The 23,075-nt window shown below is 48.5% G+C and overlaps 1 protein-coding gene across 1 annotated transcript in view; it reads left to right on the forward strand.

The window, feature by feature from the left end:
* The first annotated feature begins 1,230 nt into the window (after nucleotides 1–1,230).
* ZFHX3 (zinc finger homeobox 3) overlaps nucleotides 1,231–23,075 on the forward strand; it is a 231,408-nt gene continuing 209,563 nt past the window's right edge. The window contains exon 1 of the mRNA XM_089540250.1: nucleotides 1,231–1,420. The gene's annotated coding sequence lies outside the window, so the exon portion shown is untranslated. The remainder of the gene's footprint in view (nucleotides 1,421–23,075) is intronic.

A 23,075-nucleotide genomic window follows, 5' to 3' on the forward strand; every position in this document is an offset into this window, starting at 1 on the left:
GATATTTCTCCAAGGGACCGCCCCCCCCACCTTGCTGACAAACCCCACCATGAAAGATCCAGTTTTAAGGTAGGGACGACCCCCCCTCCCCATTTCCGCACCAATCAATGCCAAGAGAAACCCCGATACTAATGCCGGCTCTTGCTTACAAATTGGCATAAATATCCCCTCCAATCCTGGGTAAATTCCTGCATCTCCATAACTGACCTCACGCATTGAGCATCGGAAGCGCTGATTGGTGGGGGTCTTAATGTGAATAACGAAGGATGCAATATTCGGAAGAAGCGGGAGGGGAAGAAGGAGGCGAGAAGGGGACGGGAAGGGGAAAGGGAAAGGGGGGCGGAGGGAGAAACGCGCACTGCCGTGCGTGCACAGTTGTACAAATATAATTTCCCCCTGATTTATAATTGTATCCATCTTGACATATAATATACCTTGGCGCCATCGCAGAATTGAAATAAATTTAAAGCAAATTCCCATCTTCTTCTCCCCCCCCCCTTGCACCCCAGGCAGGTCACACAGGCAATGACAGCTGAGCCAGAAGCATCCCTGTACGGCCAGCGGTGGAAGGCACCTTTCAAAGGAAGGAAGGAACGAATGAACGGGCGAATGAGCGATCAGTGCCAGCAGCTCTTCCTACTTTTCCTGCTGGCTGATCAATGCTTCATTAGGCCAAATTGTCTTTTACCCATGCAACCTTGAAAAGGGACCCTTTAATTACCTGGGAAGAAGTAGCCGGGGCCATGCGCCGGGTCTCTCTCTCTCTCTCTCCCTCTCGCTCTCCCCCACTTTCTTCTCTCCCATTCCTTCCCCCCTTCTCTCCCTCCCTCCCTCTCTTTCTCCAGCATCAGAAGCTCAGAGTGATGGTGGTGGGGGCGAGCGAGTGAGCGAGCAACCGGGCGAGCGAGTGGTGGATGGGTGGGTTGGGTGGATGGGGGTCACTTGCATTTATTCACAGCCAGCCTGAGCACATCTCCTCCACTTGTCAGAGGAGCCAGAAGGATGGAGGGGGCAGTTGGGGGAGTGGGAAGGGGGTGAGTGTGGGTCTCTGACTCCGAAGGGAGGCAGAGGGGAGACGAAGGCCCTGGGGTGAGAGGGCAGGGTTCAAGTCCAGAGACTGATGATGCCGATGCTGCAAAGCTACACTGAGCTGGCCAGGCCGCTCTTGGCTGTCCGCTTATGCTGGCTTGGCTGACTCCAGCTCCTTTGGGCCGTCTATGGCAGGCATGGATGCTCCCTCCTGGCTCTGTGGCTCTAGTCTGAGGAGGAGGAAGAGGGAGCTGTCCAGGGTCCAGGCAGCAAAGAAACAGCATGAAAACAGCAAGAAAATCCCAAAAATGCCATCAGGATGATGAGGACGATGACACAGGGCTCAGAAGGATGACCTTTCATCAAAGGAAGACCTTTCAGGGACAGTACAGTAAGTGCACCTGCAAAGCACAATGTGCCAAAGTTCGTCTTGTTCATTAGGATCAGTTAAAACGCTCAGTCCTCTCTTAACCCCAGGGATATTTTGATTCCAGACTGGCAGTTGGAGGGAAGCCTTTTCATGAAGCCAAAGCCCTTCTCCAGCCTCTGGACCCATTTGAATCCTGTTGGGACCAGCCTCCTGTTGACTCTTGGCAGACTGGCCCAAACATATGCCTTGTTTAGGGGGGCTTTGGAGCCCCCATCTTCCCATCAGTTGAAGGAGCAACCAGGGCAGAGGTTGTCATGATGGTCCCACAGCACCTCTTCCTCTTCCTCCTCTTCCTCTGTGCTCTGGATACATCTCCGCTTTCTTCCACTTCAGGTGCAGTCAGGGAGGAATCAAAGAAAAACTGATAGATTCCCAATAATAACCCTGGTGCTATCGAAATACATCTGTTGTTTATTTTGATTCAGATATTTTCCTTGGCTGTGTTGCAATGCTGAAAAATGAGCCGCCATTCCCCGCTTTGTGCCCACCCAGGTTTCCTTCCATTCAGACCTGACGGGCAAAGCCCTCCAATTCAAGGAGGCCAGAGCCTTAGGCCGGGGCTGCTGGCCATTTAAGTCATCTGTATAAAAATGAATATGCGTAATACAGAGACCCCCACCACCCGCACTGCCATCCTTCCACTCTCTTCTGTTGGCACCTGCCTCCTCCTACCCCAATTTCAGTCCTGCTCACACAGACGGCCACCACCCCCTTCCCAGTGTCAAGGTTTCCCAGCACCTACACCTTGAGCGGCCAAAGTGCTGTGCCACCTGGTGCCCCGACTGACCGCCAGCACCAGAGTCCAGCCTTGGGCCAATGGGCAAGGGCTCTCTGGCCCCCCCATCATTCGGGAGTGAACGTGGGGGGGCCGGGGGAGGCAGGCGGCCGGGCGAGGGCTCTGCCTAATGAAGGGAGCCGCGTGATGTCATTGCATTAAGCTGAAATAACCACTGAACATGAGAACAAGAGCGATGGGCTGGCTGGGGGGGGGGAGTGGGGGAGAGGCAGTGAAATAGGAGCAGGCATATTACGGCTCCTGTATGTGGATCACACAACCAGATTGTGAGCAATCCCCGCGCTCTAAGTATCTTCTTAGCCACCAACCAGCCAGCGAGGGAGGCAGGCGGGCAGGCGAGGGAGCCAGAAGCCAGCCACGGGGAGAGCGCTCCGCACGCGCGCACTGGGCCCGGGGTGCCAGAGGGCGTGTGAGTGCATTTTTCATTTCTTACCCTTTCGGTGGTCTGCCAAACAAATGGGATTATGGCGCTTCTATTTACATGTGTTTGAGTAACTGTTCGGCTTGTGCATAGGAAGTGGATAGAGATGGATAGCGATAGAGAGAGATTCCCCCACTCCTCATATCCTGGAGACAAGGAGACATAACTGGAGGAAAATGTGTTCCCCATCTCCCTCCCAGTGCACCTTCCATGGTTGGGTGAATGTACATGAGAGATGATGCTGTGTGCAAGTGGCTATGGATAAACCTGGGGTTCAGAGTCATCTGCCCCAGGTGCATTGCTGCCATTATGTCAGTGGGAAGACCAAAGTATGGAGGGAAGGATACTCCCTTCAGTGTGGGGGATGAGAGACGCCTGGTCTTGGGGATGTGACTTCTTGTCTGATGTGGCAATGGCGCCAGGGAAGGCGGCGTCAAAGGAAAGGTGCTCTTCAAAATGGCATCCCCCCTGCTGCATAAGAGCAAGATCCCTTTTTCTCAACTGGCACCTGCAAATTGCCCCTTGAAGGGCAGCTCCATGCAGGTGATGGAACATGCCATGTTTCCTTTCATGCATGTGCATTTTACAGACAAGTGAAAGGTCCGGAGGCACGGCTTTGGCCATGTGGGCAGTGCCTGGCCCTCTGTGTCCAGTGGAGCTGGCTTCCCACCTGGCCTGGCCACATCTCTGGAATGGGCCTTTGGCTGGGAGCAAACGAGCAGTGAAAACACGCCAGGCCGACATTTGCGGAGAGCTGTGGGCTGCTGCTCGGCTTGCCTGGAGATGCTCTCTAAAATCCTGGGTTGTCTCTGCTTTTGTTTTGCTTTGTTCCGGCACATGGCACATCTCCAGGTGGCCTTGCTGTGTTGTGCCCTTGCTAAAATGGCTGGGCCAGAATATACACAATGGTATTTCAGGGTACATGCATGCACTTGGCTTCAAATAGCAGGTAAGCAAAAGCATTGCAGGAGGGCAGAGGGGCTAGGAGGCACAATTGTCACCATGGGACCCTGAGCCCAGGCCAGGGGGCTTAGGGCAGGCCGGTCATTCCAAAATGCATGCTGAGTTCTGCTCCAAAGGAATAGGGGGCTCTGATGGAGGGGGGGACTTCCTGACTTCTCATCCACCTCTGCCCCATGCCTTCAGGGGCACCAGAGCAGGGCAAATGGGTAGGAAAGGTGCTTAAGTCAGCACTCAGGTAGTGGGGTGAATGGGCCTTTCCTATGATACCTGAAGGTGCCATGGCTTCTCACGTTCTTCTTACCCAGACTGCACCTTGTGCTTGCCAAGTGCAGCCAGCTGAGCAAAGGCAGGCCTGAAACTGTCTCATGGCTGGCCAACTGATGCCATTTTTGTTGCCAGGTAAAGTTGGCGCTCCTGTCTATGTGGGCACTGCCTGGATATCGGCTTTGCTTGTGCCAGCGTCTCTACCCTTTGAAACCCAAAGGAGGGCTCAATGTCCAGGGTTCAGGTGGCTGTGAGGCGCTCAGGGTGCCCAGGTGAGTTGGTCTCTGCCACTCCAGGAGTAGGTTCACACATTTGCTACCATCCCTGGGCTTCCTCATCATGTGACTCTCCTTCAGATGGTGGCAGTGCGTGGCAGCTGAATCTGGGAGTGGGCCATGCGAGACCCATATGAGTGGCTATGTGAGTTTGGCAGGTGGGACATTGCTTGTGGCAGAAGCCCCCTTAGGGGTACCTGGTGCCTCCATGGAGGTGGCAGCGGACAAGTTGAGAAGCAGCCCAGAGATTCAGGTTCCAGACCTGGCTGAGCTCCACTGTGGGTGTTTTCATGGTTTGAGCCTTCTCTGGGAACCAGTGAGGAGCTTGGCTTTGGGGTTCTCCTTGGAGAGCCCACCAGGCCAGTGGCCTGAGAAAAGGGTCTATGGGTCTGGGCCTGCCTGCCTTTCTTGGCTTTTGGGCAACCTCTTCTCAGCTCCCATTGGCATGTGCCATTCATCGCAAGTGTCCCTTTTGTGCTCCCTTGTCCAGTCCAAGGTGGGAAATGAGGCCCAGGCGAATGGAAAGCCAACACCTGGTGCAAGAGGGAAGAGGCCTAGGTCTGCAGAAGGGGAAGGGAAGGCAGGAACCATTGGACATGGCTGCCCATCCCTGCCCCAGCCCCATGCCCCCCTCCCGGACTGGCCACCTTTCCTCTCAGCCGCCTCTGTCTAATTAATGTACTGCTGTCCGAGGCACAGAGTCCCTCATTGGAGGCTCCGTCAGCTGTTTATCAGGCGGCCCTCCTAGCCTTGGCTAATGACCTTGCAAGGATATATATCAACCCAGCCTGGCGGGAGAGAAGAATTAAACGGTTCCTCAAAGTGCTTATGACCCTGGCTAACGATTTATACAGGACACAGCTGCCCCAGGACAGCGGCAGCAGCAGCACTGGCCAGGATGGGGAGATCCCTTTTGCTGGGACAAAAAGGGACTGCGGCCCAGAGTGGACACTAGCTGCCAGGCCTCTGGCCAGACTGCAATGGAGTCTGGAATGGAGTGGAGGCAGAGGAGGCAGCAGCAGCAGAGAGCAAATGCTTGATGTAAGAGGGAATGGTGCACCATTAAGGAGAAGATAAGCTTGGGCACATGGGTGACGGAGTAGCTGGGACGAGGAGACAGAGTTGCAATGTGAGCAGGACAGTGCTGGGACTTCCTTCACAGAGAGAGTGTTTGGCACAGCTTTAACTGCCCTGGCTCAAGGCTATGGGATTCTGGGAGTTGGAGTTTGTTGTGGGCTGGGCCCCACAAGATACTCCAACTCCCAGAATCCCATCGCCTTGAGCCAGAAAAGAGTTAATGTGGTGCCAGTCTTCAGTGTGGATGCAGCCTTTCCGTATGCTGCAAATGTTTAGCCATGTTTAACTGTTGTCTGTAAGCCGCCTCAAGTCTCATAAATAGAATAACAAGTCTCCTGACTTCTCTGTGTTGTTATTGTAAGAGCTTCCATTACGAGGAAGTGGGTATGTAGCTACACATAGCACGGCCTCTTGCGCACATCTTTCTTGCTTGTCGTGCAAGCGGTTAGGTATTTTGACCTGACGCAAAATGGCCGCGTTCAGGTCAAAGCTCTGGAAGTGAAGTTGTGGATACAGTGCCATTGGGCATGTGGTGCGTGGCACATTTGGCCGAGCAACTATTTGCGCACAGGGGGCCCTTTCACGGTACACTGTGACCCCATTTTAACCGGCTCTCAGGACATCTATTTTGACTCGCCTCCATTGCTTGGTTACACCTTCAATATTACTAAGTAACTTGGCCTCAGTCTGAGGGAAACCTTTCACCTCTCTGAGGCAATTTTTGCTCATTGTAGCAAGGCCTAGCTTTCGTAGCGCGCTTATTTGTACATTTTATATCACGTTCCAAGTCACTTTTACCTCAGGATTTTTAGGTTCTCCACACCAATGTGACATAAATAAGCAAAGCCAAGGTTCAAGACCATAAATAAATGATATAAAGAATAAAAAAATGGGAATGAGTCAGGAAGAAAGCCAAAGTGGTGGCAAAAGGCAAGACAAGTAAAGAATAATAAAGAGTTAAGGAACCCTGACTTCAAATTTAGGTCAAATAAGGAAAATGTTGGCCACTAGCTGATATCTTAACCTTCTCTGGACATATCTTGCCAAATAAACCCCATTAAAAGTTTGTCTTAAGAGTAGGCCTCATTTATACAAAGCAAGTTGGCCTCAGTCTGAGGGAAACTTTTTACCTCTCTGAGGCAATTTTCCTCATTGGAGAAAGGCCTAGCTTTCACAACACAATTATTTATACATTTTATGTCACCTTTCAGACAACATTTACCTCAGGATTTTTAATTTCTCCACAGCAATGCAACAGAGAAATAAACAAAACCAATATTCAAACCCACAAATTGTGTGTGTGTGTGTGTGTGTCTGTGTGTGTGGAATAAAAGAGGGAATGGGGCAGAACGTAAGCCGAAGAGGTGACAAAGGCAAGACAAGTGAAGAATAACAAAGGAGACCTGTGTTGTTTATTTTATTGCTTCTAATTTAATATATGTATTAATCTCTGTTATTATTATTATTATTAACCTTTATTTATAAAGCGCTGTAAATGTACACAGTGATGTACATACAATCTTTTTAATTAGAGGGTTCCCTGTCCTCAGGCTTACAATCTAAAAAGACATGACACCAAAGGAGAAGGGAAAGGTGGTGGGGAAGGGGATCAGGTCCAGCAGTTCCTCTCTACCTCCGAGGCCTGGATCAGGGGAGATGGACTGGAGGGAGGGCTTGGCTTCTTAATGGATGGTTAATCTTCTTCCAGGGAGGCCTGTTGGAGTTAGCTTGCCTCTCTAGTAGGATAATACATATAAAACACATAGCAATACAGGAAATGGTTCAATAAAACAGGCAACAAAAGAACATCAAATAGCAAGTGACAATTATGCAATGCCTGGGAAGGCTTCTCTGAACAGGATGGTTTTCAACTCCGTTTTGAAGCTGGTTAAAGAAGTGATGGCTCTTGTGTCTCGCGGGGGAAGAAGGTTCCAGGAGTGATGGGGCAGCAAGTGAAAAGGGGCGAATCCTAGATGGGGAAATCCTGGGCTGAGACAGCAGACCCTGACTACCAGAACGGAGGGCGCTGGTGGGAAGGAGAGGAGAAAGAAGGCCTGATAAGTAAGGAGGGGCCAGTCCATGGAAGGCTTTAAACGTCAACAGCAGGAGCTTATACTGAATGCGGAAAGGGAGGGGGAGCCAGTGAAGGGATGCCAACACAGGAGAGATGGTGGGCGGATGTGATAATGCATGCAGCTCAATGCTGAACAGAGATTAAAGGACGGAGGTGAGAAAGAGGAAGCCCAGCCAGGAGGACGTTACAGGAATCCAGTCGTGAGACCACTAGGGGCATGGACCAGGATCTTGGCAGAAGAGGCGGAGAGATATGGTCCGATTTTGACAATCGACAAGCCTTGGCTGTGGTCTGGATCTGAGGGATCCACGACAGAGAAGAGTCAAAGATGAAACCAAGACTGCAGGCTTGCTGGACTGGTTGAATAGAAATGTTGTCCACAGAGACAGAAAAGGAGTGTTGAAGGGTGGGCTTAGGAGGAAAGACAAGAAGCTCCGTCTTGGACATGTTGAGCTTCAGACGCCGATGGTGCATCCACTGCGAGACGGCTGTGAGGCAAGATGAGACTTGCTGTTCAAGCCTTGGAGAAAGGTCAGGGGTGGAAAGATACAACTGGGTGTCATCGGCATACAGATGGTAGGAGAAACCAAGGGAGCTAATGTTGTTCTTTGTAAAGTGTATGCCACTGATAGGTCTTCATTTTATTTTATTTTAACTGATTGTATGTACAGCAGTGTGTAAACCCACAGTGCTTTATGAATAAATCTTAATAATAATTATTATTATAGGGAGGCAGAGTCAAGGAAACCTGGCTTCCAATTTGTACAAAGTAACTTGGCCTCGATCTGAGGGGACCTTTTCACTTCTCTGAGGCCATTCTCCTCATTGTAGCCAGGCCTAGCTTTCACAACACACTTATTTTGTGAAATAGCTTTCACAACACACTTATTTATACATTTTATTTCATGTTTCAAACAATGTTTACCTCAGGATTTTACATTTCTCCACATCTGTGTGAAAGAAATAAACATAGTCAAGGTTCAAGGCCACAAATGATGTAAAACCTTTATTTATTTAAGCAATGATATAAAGCATACAAGAGGAAATGGAACAGGAATTAAGCTAAAGAGATGACAAAAGGCTAGACAAGAGTTAAGGAACCCTGACTTCCATTTCAAGTCAAATCAGGAATATATTGGCCATTAGCCGACATCTTAACCTTCTTAACCTGGCCCTGTCTCACCAAGAACACCCATTAAAAGTTTGCCTTAAGAGTAGGCCTCATCTATGTAAAGTAACTTCGCCTCCGTCTGAGGAAGCCTTGACCCTCTCTGAGGCCATTTCCTCAGCTTTCACAACACACTTATATATGGCTTTTGTTTTATGTCATCTTTCAGGCAACTTTTACCTGAGGATTTTTAATTTCTCCAGTGCAACAGAAATAAACAAAGCCAATATTCAAGCCCACAAATGAAGTATGAACCATGACATAAAGAATAAAAGAGGGAACGGAGCAGAAAGAAAGCCAAAGGGATTTGGGTGGGGTCTCCTTCTCTGAAGGCTTTTAAATGGAGGCTGGATGGCCATCTCTCAGAAGTGCTTTGGCTCTGTGTATTCCTGCATGGCAGAAGAATGGAGTTGGACTGGATGGCCCTTGGGTTCCCCTCCAGCTCCATAATCCTATAAGCATGAGCTTTCTGGCTCAGGGGAAGGCCAGCTTCCCCTCCTGCTCTCCATCCAGGAGCAGCATGGACTCTGCCCTCATCTGGAAGGTCTGATACCAAGCCATGGGACTCAGCTCATAAGTCAGGAGCGCCTCCTCTCCAATTGGTGAACATGATTCTGGGAAAAGTGATGGCGGCGGCCCTTGCATCACGTCAGGCCCAGCCATGACCCAGGAAGTTATATAATACGAATGGGCCAATCAGGAGGAAGTTCCTCTTGTGGCCTGACCAGTTGGGAGCAAGAGCAGATGAGGCTGCAGCACCCCCTGCTGGCAGGGAGTGGAAGCGAAATGGGGTTGGCTTCTCTCCAGCAAGGGACCGGTCGCCCTGGCCATGCGCTCCCCTCTCCTCCTCTCCTCCCAAGACATGTTGACAGGCTACCAGCCAGGTGCAATGGTCAAGATTGGTCAAGGGACACCGGCCACTGGCCCACACTGGCTTTCTGAAGTTGTAAGAGAGCTCAGTGTGGAGAGCCCTTGGAGAAGGCAGAGGCACCTCTGGCTCCAAAGTGGGAGTGTAGTGGTGGCAGCAACCATGAAGGTGTGGCGCATGCGGATGGCCTGCATACAAAGGACCAGAGGCCTGGTGGCCCACCTCACCTTCTCCCTTTGCTTATGGTCTGCATGAACCATCGTTCCTCTTCTTGTCTGGAACAGCGATGTGGGCTTCTCCTGTGAGCTTTGGCGATGCCATTAGCTTCTCAACCAGCCCAATGGCGGAGTTCACTGCCATTAATGAGAATTGTTCCAAAAGAGACAGAGAGAGAAGAAAAAATAAGATGCGAGGGGGTCCTCAGCTTTCACATCTCTGTTGCCCAAGTGCAGCACACTGAACAGTGACATCCGTAATAATAATAATAATAATAATAATAATAATAATAATAATGGTGTGAGTTTTTAGTGGTTTTCTCTTGACGGTCTCAAGGGGCTTTCTGCAGGTGTGTGTGACAGAGCAATGCCTAGATGCACATATTTATTTGTAATATTCCCCCTGCCCCCACCCCCATTGCCTCCGCCGACGCCGCCCGCCCGCCCGCCCGCTCCGGTATGTTCAGCAGAAAAGGCTTGGCTTGATTAATATTTTCCGCTGTCCGGTAACCATGGCAATTGGGTCAGCAGATATAATACTTAATTTAATCTTCCAACTGCCTCCGTGTGCATCACCAATGTCCCGAATAATAGAAAGCTTTTGCCTCTCTCCTCCACGCTCCTGCAGCCTCCCTCCCTCCCTTCCTTTGCTCCCTCCCTCCCTCCCTCCCTCCCTCCCTCCCTCCCTCCCTCCCTCCCTCTTCTTCATCTTCTTCTTTCTTCCTTCTGTTTTCTTGCATATATCTTTGCCAGTGGCTCCCTCACATGACCCCCAAGGTATAAACTGTTTTCTTCGTGCGCTATATGCTTCTTTAAATATAAATACACACACATACATGCATATGTATTGTGGCCACCTCTGCTCTCCCCCCTTCCACCCACCCACCATCCCGGCTGATCTCCACCATCACCACCACCACTGCTGCCAGCCCAGTCCCCTTCTTCCTTTTCCTTCCTTCCTTCCATAGCTCCCACCCTCCACCCGTCCATCCGTCCATCCAGCCACCCACCTCCAACCCACCCACCCACCCACCTCACCGCCCCCGCCGTCCCCACTCCGGCAGCCAATCTTCGTGGTAGGACAAGGGGGAAATGGGGGAAGGTGCAGTGCCTTTTCCTCGTTACGCCGTCCATTGATGAGCCACAATGCCTTCCTCCGGCCAAAGGAGACCATGTGGATTTTCCTGCCCGTCGCCAAGCCCATTGCCTGATTGGCCAAGATGGACACGGTGCCCCCTTTGGCTCTCCAGGTGGGTCAAGCGCTTCGCTTTGTTGCCTCCCCCCCCCTGGCAGCCGCTTGTTTCTCTGGTATTGGTTGCCTTTCTGTTCCCTTTGATAATTTTCTATTTGAGGTTCCTTTTTATTGCTCTGGTTGGAGATGCCATGTTTTGGAGAGCCTTTTGCAAGTGAGTGAGATTGACAGAACATGGCTTGCCTGATGAGAGCCAGCGGTCAGGGCCTGGGCAGGCAAGTAGGTGGGCTTCAGGGGAGCGGTGGGCAAATGGACAGCTCCCCTCTTTTGTGGTCGCTTTCAAAGAATGCCAGTGAAATGCCAGAGGCAGGTGAACAGGGCGGCACCGTCCACCATCCTTTGCGTCTTTGGAATTAAAGAGAAGCTTCCCTACGGATGGCAAAAACACCCATCATGGTGGCAGCAGTGATGAGGACATTTATGTGCATGGTTGTTCTCCTTGCATCTCTCTGTGTGTATGTGTGTGCGTGTGCCCTTGCCACCCTCCTTTGGACACTGGTCATTAGAAATCTGCAATCTGTTTACTTCCTTCTCAACAGGCTCAGTCTTCAGGTGGCCTTCTAGGCCTTCCCAGGCGATGTGGCATCGCGGGCAAGGAGAGGCACAGGAGCCACATTGTGTCACCCAGCAAATTCCTGGTGCTTTGGTGGGCTCCTTTGGCTTTGTCTTGTCAGTCTTCCAAGAGGCTCTGGACACAAAATGGGTCTCCATAAAATGTTTGGGATAACCTCCCACTAACCACATTCATCAGGCAAGTTGGCTTGGTCAGCGTGGTGAGGAAGAGGTCAGTGCTCTAGAGCTCTCTAAAACCAGGCATCTGGGCTTGACAAAGTCACTGGAAAGACCCCCCCCCAAAAAAAAACACCACCCAGTTGGGGGGAACTCAGGGCAGAAATAGAGGTAGCTACCTTTACATGAAGCCCCTAAAGAAGAGATGGCCAAGGAGGACCTTGCTGCAAGCAGGAGTTACTCACACAAACCCACAGGCACCGTGTGCCTGTGTGCATCATTGGCTGCAATACTGTTAGAGAAAAAATTTACATCTGCATATGTTCCTCTGTGGATATGGTTGGCATTTGTCTCAGAAAACCTGGGAAATCCTGGATAGAAGGGACTGGAAAATGTCCCATTTGGCTGGGTCACTTGAAGCAGTAAATCCCGTATTTCTCCTTCATCACAGACTGATGGGAGGGAGGTTAAAACATGGCAATGGCAATGAAGCAGGAAATTGTGCAAAACAACTGGCACTGGTTGCTTCTGCCCAGGTGTATCATTGCCACTTTATTCCTTCCTTCCCTTGCCCCTTCCCTGGCAGGCTTAGAAGGTGGGGAAAAGGAAAGGAGGCAAGCAGAGATGGCCTTGTGGGGTTTGTATTGGCAACTTGAGCCCAAAGCTAGGCAGCACAGTGGCACTTCCCTTCTAAGTAGCCCCAGGAGAGGTTGAAACATACTGGTAGAAACGCTGCAATGATTATTGTGTTGAACTTGCATCATCAGAATGCAAATTAATAATATTCCTAATTATAATAATTTGCATAACTTGCAAATGAAACACTTGGATATGAGGGACTGGAATATGGCAGCCCTTTTTGTGGAAGCAACCAGATTTTGGGTCTGATGCAGAATGTCGGCATTCAGTTCAAGTCTGTGAAAGTGGGTTTATGCATGTGATGCCCCTGAATCCATTGCACATGGATACATGTTGTGCATTTACTGGTGTATTCATTAGCACATTGTCTGTCTTGGTTCTGTTGTGCATTATTGCTATTCAACACAAGAGTCGTATAGCACTGTTAATGCTTAACTTTGCATGCAGAGATGTATGCTAAGCAACCCTAATGCTGAGTCTCAGCCACTGTGTATGTCAGACTCCAGCTGTTTCTGCGGCCGTTGAGGCTTCTGGTGGCACTGTGTGGGCTACTAACACATTGACTCTGGTACCGAATACACTGGTACAAAGTATGAAAGGCCAGGCCTGCCAATAAAGCAGAAGTGGTTGTGCATCTGCCTCAGAGACTCAGCAGAGTCCCCCGGAGTCCGGTATTATGGCGACGTGTACAAATATCTACGGTTTTGTTTTATACATTTGTATTTTAGGGAGGGTGGGATGGGGGGTGGGTTTTTTTGTTGTTTATTATATTGTATTTGTACTTTTAAACTCTGTTGTTACCTGCTTCAATCCCCCAAAAGGGAAGAGGTGGGATATAAATAAATAGATGATGATGATGATGATGATGATGATGATGATGATGACTGAGTATTGCATCCATGCATATCTGTTGTTTCATCTTGGTGATCCATTTCATAAACTTCTATCCTGTCAAAATCATGTTATTGTGTTTATCAAGAGTAGTTTTTAATTGTTTCTCTGGTTCAAATTGCATCTCATGATAAAGGGTAGGGCAGAAATACTTTAATAAAATCAATAAATATTAACTTGATATATTACGTTTATTTTCTATTGCAACCTCCAGTTGTAGGTCTCATCCAAAAGTGGGTCCCTGCTGCCCAATGGAGGTGCCAGGCATGAAAGCTGCCCCCCACTCCCCCATGCCACAGTCCAGGTGGGCACCTTTCTCCCCCACAGGTTTCCCCCAAGGGAGAGATTGGCTCTGGAAGGGTATGACAACAGGTGGAGCCCTGCTCCATTGCAACATGACTATCCTGCAATAAACCCTGGTGGGGGGATATGTGGGCTCTCCCCCATAGAGAGCCCCTGATATCATCACCCCAGATTATGTCCCCCACCATGGCTACTCCTCTGGCCCCATTTCCTCCCAACTGGAAGTGACTTTTGGCACCACTTTCAGGGCTGTTGCCTCCCTCCCCCTACTTCCGAGGAGGTCCCTTTCCCCAATTTTCCCTACTTAATTCTGAGCAGTCCTTGTTGAGGTTTTCCATTCTGTTCACAGTCTTGATTCTTGCTCTGAGGTGTTTCTAATAAGGGCTGTCATGGACTCTTCAGTAGAATTCTTCCTTCCTTTACTTCTTTACTTTAATGGATCCTGCCAAGGCGACTCCAATTCCATTTCATTTAGATGCTTGCTCTGATTGTTAGTTTTATCCATGCTATTGGCTTGATTATTGACTGATAGCTATAAATTGCAGACACACAGAAGGGATCTGGGAGGGAGGGAGAAATTTAAACCAGTAAACTATTTCACAATGGCAAAATGCATGTATGTTTCTTTCTAGCGGGAAAGCCAAATGTGTGCAGTGTTGCTTCTACTTGGATCCCTGTCTTGGTGCCCTTAAGTCTTGCCTTTCCAGCCACTCTTGTTGGGGATTCTGGACTCTGTGGCTTGCCTGCTCTTTGCACCAGCATGGAGGGCATCTTTCATCCCAGTAAGCCATGCGGGTTGTTTTTCCTCCTGTCTCGTAGCATCTGGTAGTGAGAAGTGGGCTAAGGTGCTACCTTGGGTGGCCCCATCCAAGAACACATGCCTCCAAGAACGCATTCCTTTTGGGCATTCACTTTAGAGAGGAATGGCTGCTGAGACCAGTTGGAAAAGTTGGCACTGGGTTGGTGCATTGGTTCCTGCAACTGCTTCTTCCTAGAGGTATGGAGGAAAGTTGTAGCGGAGTGCTTCAGGTTTGGAAATCCCCCCACTCACTCCCTGTGCATGAAAACATGTCAGGCCTGTGACCTCCCTTCTTGGCTGCCACCGGATGTGAACCAAAGAGGGGCTTTGATGCAGGTGATGACAGGCAGGAGATTTGGGGTCTGGGTAGGAAAGGAGGAGGGAATGCCCCAACCCAGCCATTCCTGGGGGTCAGGGCTGCCCAGGTCTCTGCAAACACTGAACCAGTGGGAACAGCCTTTGAACCCATTGGGGTCAGGCCAACCGAGAGAAACATCCTGGCTGTCTCCTCTGCAGCTTGTTCATGTGGCACCAGCCTTGCCTTTGGATTTACAGAGTGCCATAAATCAGTTGTGTGTTTGCTCAGCCTGCGATACCCTGCAAATTCAAAACTGGTATCTTGCTCCCTTCTTAAGCAGCATCATACTTATGGAAAGTTTCCAAAAATTATGCTTCAGGTGCCACCACAACCACCAGCCCCAGGAATCCAGTCCAGAGGAAGCGGAGAAGAGGGACGGGAAGAACATATTTGATCAATGGTCAAAAATGTGTTCCTCAAATGCTGAGAAGCCCTGGTTATTAGAATCCTGGACTGAGGAAAATGTTTGCTGCTGGAGATTTATTCTGTGCGAAATTTGCACATGAGTTTCTTGTGAAGAAAACAACATCTTATATTTCAGACAATAAGTATCTTTTTTCTGCATAGAAAAAATTTGGATTTGGATTGGATTTGGAGCCAGAGGAAAAATTGTTCAAATTATTTGTTCCTTCCTTGGAGAGGCAAATGAGTGAAGAATGGCCCCACTGAAAGAGAGGACCCATTCCTGGGGGGAAGCAGCATGCCTCAGGAGCCTCAGGAGCCTGGCCTTAGAGAAAAGATGGGCTGCTCTACTGGATCTGGCCCTTGAGCCCATCAACCTCTTTCTCATGGTTTCCTGCCAGATCAGGGTTTGAAAACAGGGGCAACTTCCCTCCTGCCCTGTAAGGCTGCACTTCAGGACCAGGCATACGGCAAAGGAAGGCTGGGCAAAGGAAGGCTGGGCATCCGTGGAATTGGGCATGAAATAACCTTTTGGACAGAGAAAGGAGGAGACCCCTTGCTCCCCAGAGGTGTGTACAAGAACCAGCCCCTCCTGCCCAGCCTTGTCCCCCCCCCAACAAAAAAACATTGCACAGATGCCATTATCTGGGAGAATCCTTGGAGGCAACTCCTGCCCTCCCCCATCCTACAGACATTTGCGTTACGCAAACCAGCTTGCAAACTCCTCTCTCTGTCTTGATGGAGACATAACCACAAATCGCCACTTAGGGACCGGGAAGAATTGACTTGCTGGTTTCAGATCCAGTAGACATAATTTGATCAGATGCAAAGTTTAAGTACATTTTGCGGGCAGATGCCAACTGCACCCCACGATGTAACAGGGGCCCCTTAACCACACCAGTGGACTTCGCAACTTGGCTTGTTCTCAATGGGGTCTGGGAGCTCCCATGGCAGCCTGGGTTTTCGTCCAAGTGGTTGGTCAAGGAGCTGTCCGAAGTACTATCCCCCTTGCTTAAAGATATTTGGCATTAGAACACTGTATTATTTCCCACAAAACACTGTACTTGGAATACGAAAGGTTGCTTGTTACACAGAATTCAAAAAGAAGCACACGTTTTTTAGCAATTGCTACAAACTTTATCCAGAATGCTAAACATTCCCTTGGGGGATTATTTTCTCAGGCAGGGCTGAAGAGTGGGCTATAATACAGTCAATAAATAAATACATTCAGATGTATTATTCCCCAGCTCCAAAAAATGTGGCTTTGGCCATTGGGGAAACCCAGCAGTCGCTAGCAAGCTCTTCCCTCCTTCTTCCTAAACTTGGAGCCATCAAGGGCAGCAGCCTCTCCCTGTAAACCCCCCCCCCCAATAAACCCCAAATAGGAAGAAGGAGGAGGAGGGCAACTGAGGGCCGAGGCAGCCGCCTGCCCCTTTCTCGTGACTTGCATTGTTTGTGACAACAAAGCCCGTGGCCCATCCTCTTCCTGCAATTGTGGGGCTCCTAATGGGAGCAGTCCCTCCTAATGATGGGGGCTGCCAAGGACTAATTTGGCTCCCCCTCCGGAGCCACAATGGAGGCCCGGCATCAGCCCATGTGGGCACGGGGTGGGGGGCATTTGCATCCTGTACATGCCAAGGACAGCCAACAGCTGCCCACTTTCATGGCCATGGAGGGCAATTAGCTGAGCTGGGTTCCCTTTCCCTCCAGCCTGCTAGCTTTGTTGGGGGGCTTACACAATGCTTCACTTGCTTGCATTATTCAGAACTGGTACCTAGCTGGGGCAGGAGTGCCTTGGTCATATTTCGGGGGTCCCAGCCCTGCCTCCAGAGAACTAGACTGGTTTGGGCAATCAGAAAGTGCCCACAATTTTCGTTTCCCAGAGTTTGCATGGAGAGGAGGGTTTAGCAGAGGAGTAGGCTCCCCTTGGCTGCTGATTTTATGGACAACAGGGATGGACTGAAAGGCCCAGCACTCCTTTTTTAAAAACTGTTGTTCTGTTAAAGCAAATAAGGAAAACAGAAATGCAAATTACACCTCCAGGTTCACATTAGAGGTTTGCAAATAATACTGGGCTAATGGTTATTGCAAAGGAAAATATCGCCAGGATCAATATCCTATACAGTCAAATGCCATTGCCTCTCTCTTCTTTTTCTTCTTGCTCTCTCTTTCTCTTTTTTTTATCACCTCATTGAAGAAATGGCATAGAAATCAGAAATCTCATTTTCTCCATTTGTACACATTGAACATACATCTTGTTTCAGGTGGGGGTAAATGGAGCAGGAAACAGGGCAACTTGTGAGGCTGGGGGCATAATGGGGGTCAGGGTTACAGGGTGGGGCATTGGGGGATGCATGGGGGGAAATGGGGGGCTTACATCCTTTCCTGTCCCAGCAAGAGCCTCTGATGTGAGAAGTGGGGAAGGCCAGTCATATACCAATAGCAAACAAGTTGCTGGAGGCCTTGGGCAAGGAGCTAAAGGGCAATTGATCAATAGGGAAGCAAATAAAGGCCATGGGGAAGACATCTGAGGACTAGGAATGGGTAAGGACGCCCCTCAGTCCCATTCCCCCAGATCTGCAAATGCCTTCATATCTCCTCCTCCTCCTCCCATATCACACCCTACAAACCTCAGTAATGCTTTGTGTACTAATTATTACTCATAAGTCATAATTCCCATATTTCATTGAATGTAATGGCAACAGCTGCAACGTGAACAACTAACAAAATTAAAATTATACCTTTAAATTACAATAACATACTCATAACCTAAATGTACATATACAGCCAGCTCTTTGTATCCATGTGGGCTCCACTGTGAACCACTCCATAGATAGCAAAATATGCAGGGCCTCAAGTTCTGTTGTTTCCGATGGCGGTGTGATGCACGTATGCGTGGCTGCGCTGGCGCTGCTGCATTGTTGAGGACAATGGGCGGGCCATGTGCGGATGCTCCAATTTGCAGGCGGCAAGCCCACGGAAGGAGAGAACCAACAATAGTTTCATGGGGTTTAAGTGAAAATTTGGTAAGATGTGATGTGTTTAAAGAAAATTTTAGAGGAATAATTTTTAATATATATTGTATATATTAAAACGATATCCTCTCCTTTCTCCTTCCACTGAGCCTCTCCCCCTCACACCTTCTCTTCCGCCCAGCCCCAGAATTTTAAAAGGGGTGCAGGTGAATGCTACCCAAATGCAGATGTTTGGGGAGCAGTGGTGTCAGCCCTTGCCGGGAGAGAATGGTTTATTATATGATAGCAGCGGCTAGGTTATTATTGGCACCGAAATGGAAAGAGCCTGAAATACCAAAAATAGAAGACTGGTTATTAAAGTTATTAGATATGGCAGAATTAGACAAACTGACGTGTCTTAGGCAAAGTGAAACTCTGGGGAAGTATGTGAACGAATGGGGACAGATATTGAAATATATAAGTGATCCATGGCATATATTGATCAAAATGGATATATAGGTTTAGTGATTAAGGATGAAGTGCAATCATATATATATATATATATATATATATATACATACATACATACAGTATAAGGATAATGAGTATAAACCCTTTGTCTTTGTATAATTAGAATGGGTTCTCTCTCTCTCTCTCTCTCTCTCTGTCTCTTCCTTCATGTCCAAAGATAAGAACAGTTTCATTAAGAAACCATGGAATATTAACATGGAGTTCTTCCAGTCTAGGAAGTTAGGCATAAGAACATAGATAGAAAAGAATGCATCAATGATATTATGATGTTTTAATAGTTGCCTTTTTTTTAACTAATTCTATTTTATATTACTACCTACTGTTTATGTGTATTTTGTAGATTGTACGCCATTGGCAAGTTTTATATTTTTATTGACTTGATTATCTGTATGTACAGAGCTATAGAAATAAACAACAACAACAACAACAACAACAATAATAATATAAAGGTTAGGATTAGACATACAGTGGGCCTTTTCCTTATGCAGGGGACACGTTCCAGATCCCCCTCTCCTGCGTAAGGCAAAAAACGCGTATGCTTGAGCCCCATTGAATATAATGGGGCACGGCAGAGCGTCCACACTATGGATGCTCACGCCATTCATTCTTTTGCCGCCCGCGCTGCTATCCGCGTGTGGCGTGGTTGCACTGTAATAGAGTTCTACAAGAACTTCTGTATAACATATGTGTAAGAATAAGTGTATCTTTTCTTTTTACATATAGGTATGAATATAATTTCAGTCAGTTTGTTTGTATACATGTTTGATCGGTTGGTTGGTTTTCTTTGTATTTTGTGTTTTATGTTAAATAAAAATTTAAAAAGAAATGTAAATGGATGCAGGGGAAGACCAGAGTCCATTTCTACCCAAATGCAGATGCTTGGGGATCATCGGTGTCACCTCTTTGGGTGGTCTGCAGGCCCCTGATGACGCCCCTGTTTCTGCCCAAGTCTCTGGGAAAGGCAGGAAAGGTCTGTTTGTTGCTTGGAGGCCTTGGAAGCTTCCAAAGTCTTGGAAAGGCCTGGCTCAGAGGTTTCTGATGCTGGGAAGGGAAGAAGAGGAAGCTCCCCTTCACCCCCATCATTATCATCACTGCTACTATCATCACCACTCCTATCCGCAGGAAAGGCAGGAGGCTTCCTTGCCAGGGGCTGTGAAGAAAGAATGAGCTGTGGGGGGACCGTGGGGAGAGGGTCTAAAGCCAGGGGTTATCCCCCCCTCCCAGCGGCCCTCCGCCCGACTGCAGCTGCTCCATTAATGCACCAACATTCGAAAGATAATAATGATTCTGCAGATCAAAGGAGCCCTTCGCCTGACAATTACAGTGAAATTGAAGCTCTCCTGCAAGAGAAGTGCCATGCTCTTGTTGTGCTGCTCCCATATATTATGCTTCTTTTTTCCCAGGCAAAAAGAAAAAACATTCTTTATGAGCAAATTGGTTTTCCAGGGCTGTAGATGGGAAGGGGCTGCATCCCACCCCGGTTGCCAAGGTGGGCTTCGCAGGGCCGGGCGTCTAACATCCAAGGGCTGCCTTTTTAAGAAATCAAACTAAAAATTGATATCTAAGAATAAAAGAGAGAGAATAGACAGAGAAGCTGATCAGGAATGAATAAAGTCTCCTTTTAAGCTGGAATGCTCCCCCCGCCCGCCACCCAATTCCCCTCCAGAAAAGCCGGCCTGTAATTGCTTGCAATCACTCGGCACAAATTGTCCGCTCGTATTTGCTTTTTAATTTTGTATAATCTGGTCCATTTCGCTCTCTCTGCCTTTGAGCTTAACCTCTCTCTCTCTCTCTCTCTCTCTCTCTCTCTCTCTCTCTCCTTCCCACCCTCCCTCCTTCCCTCTTTTTCTCTTTCTCTTTCTCTCACATTCAACCCTCTTGGTCCACATGTCTTCTTCCTTTTTCTCTCGTGCCTTAATTCTTCAGGGCTGTTTAAAATTAGTAATGATTTCTATTGGAATTTCATCGAAAGGGGGGGTGGGAACTTGGGAAGAAGAGCCATGGCCTTTTGTGCAGAAGGAAGCGTTGTCTTAAAGGCAGGTTCATGTGTGTATTTTACATTTCTCTTTCATTTGGGGTGCATAAGTACCCAAGAGGTCTTGCGGTGAGGAGATGGGGAACTCCTTGCTGCAGGAAAGAAACAATGCAAGGGAAATAAGAGAGAGGTGACGTTGAGTTGCACACTCTTTCTTTTTCTCTGCTTCTCTGCATGTGTTTCCCGGCACTACTGTCTTAACACAGATACATGCACACACCAAGACGCAATCACACTCACATCCTTGGTGCAAAATGGCCATCCCTTCTCTTGCTTGGCTTGGGCTTGTGGCTTCTTGATTGATGGCCAGAGCCTGAAATTGTGAGCCAGAGGTTGCAGCTCATGTGCTTGATGGGAGAAGAAGAGCAAATCAGCCCTCAGGCCAGCTCCAACGGACACACACACATACACATACAAACACATACACAACGCTCTTGTCCAGGGTCCTCTTGTGGAAGGGATTTCCTTGGGCTCCACCATTTCAATGCAGCCCTTGAGACGTTTTCTGGGAAGATGCGCATTTCATGCGCTGGCGAGGCTTAGGGGGCATCTCTGAGAAAGAAAGGGTTTGCAAAACAATGCAGTGTTTAGCAATGCAAGGAGAATAAACAAGGAGGGAGCAGGGTGACCGGATGTGCTCCTTTGCCAGGACATGTCCTTCATTTCGACCTTCTGTCTAGGAGGAATGTCAAAATGCCCTCTATTTTGAGCATGACTAAGAAGCAGGAATTTATATTTATGTTAGTGTTCTGAGCATTTATTTTGTGACGTCCTACATTTTTCTTGAATGTTGCGGTGCCTTGTCCTTCTTTGTGTTTAGGACTTTTGGTCACTCTAGGAGGAGGGAATACACAGAAACCCATTTTAATCCGTGGGGGGAAATTGTGTCAATTTGGCCAGTTGAGGTGCTAAGTTGCGCAAAACAGGAGAAATGCATTTTTGAAAATAGGGAAATAAAGTATTACTACTACTACTACTACTACTACTACTAACTGTTAGCCAAACTGGCTGGGGGCTTCTGGGACTAAAAGTCCAAAACACGCGGAAGGCCAGAGATTGGGAACCACTGGTATAGACCTTCATAAACCTTACCCTCGTCCACTTTCTCATACCTTCATGCTACTTGCACATACCTTCCCAAACACACTTCAGCATTCATTTGTAGTTCCTCTCTGCCAATGCATCCTGAAGGCCCTTTGCTTTGAGCATTCACCCTCAGAAGGGCTGTCAAAACAAAATGGTGCTTCTGGAGGGATGGCATGGAGGTTGCCCATCCAGCAAGGGAATCCCGGAGGCCAGGAGCGGCCATGGAGAAGACCCCAACCCAAGACTTCCCCCTGGATGAATCTGTGGGGTGATGGGACAGAGAGATGGACCTCCAATGGAAAGTCCCAAGATGGCTTCTATGACAGGATGTGGTCCTTTGGACAACCCAGGCCCGGGCCCTATAAGGCTTCATAGGCCATAAGGCACATTAGTTTGCGGCTGCACCAAACTGGCATGTCCTTTCCTTCACAACTTTCTGAAAGGCCAGAAAAAGTTCATTATAGTTTTAATGTGATTTGTGGGGGTGGGGGGGGTGTTGAAATAATGATTAGATATACAGGCATTGATGAAAGATGTATTTTTAAAGCAGTAAATTAAAACCCTCATTAATATTTCAGTGAGGGTATTTTTGTGCTTATCTGTTTCATCTCTGTTTTTTGACCTGTGGCTCGGAGTTCCCAGCATGAAGGCAATGGTGAAATCTGTTCACCATAAAATGTTAATCATAAGTAAATTGCAGCACAAACGTTCAATCAGGCACATTAATTCTACATAAAGTGAATTATTGTAGCAGAAAATTTCCAAATGTGACTGAATTTTGCAATCGCCCTCCTCCGGCCGGCTACCTTTGCTCCCTGGGTTCTGCTCCGCTCTGTGCACTTCCGCTCTTTGCGTTCTGGAGAGGCAGCCACCGACGGTCCCCCACTTAGGACGCCTTTAAAAATTCAGAAGTGCCGTTGGATCCATTCACACTTTGCCTTCTAAATGGCTCTTAATTACATCAAATTTGCCATGCCCACTGGCAAAGTGGAATGGAAATGTGAGCTGTTTAACCATTTGCGCATCGCTCATCGCTACCGTATCTTGTGAGGCTGAGAGAGATGTGAGAAGACAGACAGACAGACAGACACACACACACACACACACACACACACACACACATGTGGAGATGCACAAATCCTCCCTCCAGATTTCAAAAGCAGAGCAAAATGCCCCAAGAGTGCATCCGCACACAGCGAGAAGCAAGGGAGTTCATGCGCACTTTGGCCAGCGCTCTTGGGTGACTCATTTCCAAATTAACACCAAAGCCATGCCAGGGGGGCCATAGAGCAAGGAAACATGGGGGCCTTAAGAATCCATGCTAGGTGCCTTCTGCTGCTCTGCACATCCATGCTCCCCCCCCCCCCCATAGCTGGCATAAGAAGGGGGTCCGAGGCTTTTCCAAACATTATCGCTTGGGGCGGATGATGATGGTAGACTTTTGCCATGTGGGGTTTTCTCTTTCTCCATCTCCTTCTCTTCTTCTTCCTCCTCCTTCTCCTTCATCATCTTCTTC

The sequence above is a fragment of the Sceloporus occidentalis genome, unplaced genomic scaffold (genome assembly GCF_023333645.1).
Source record: "Sceloporus occidentalis isolate IW3139 unplaced genomic scaffold, rSceOcc1.0.p SCAF_10, whole genome shotgun sequence".
Lineage (NCBI taxonomy): Eukaryota > Metazoa > Chordata > Lepidosauria > Squamata > Phrynosomatidae > Sceloporus > Sceloporus occidentalis.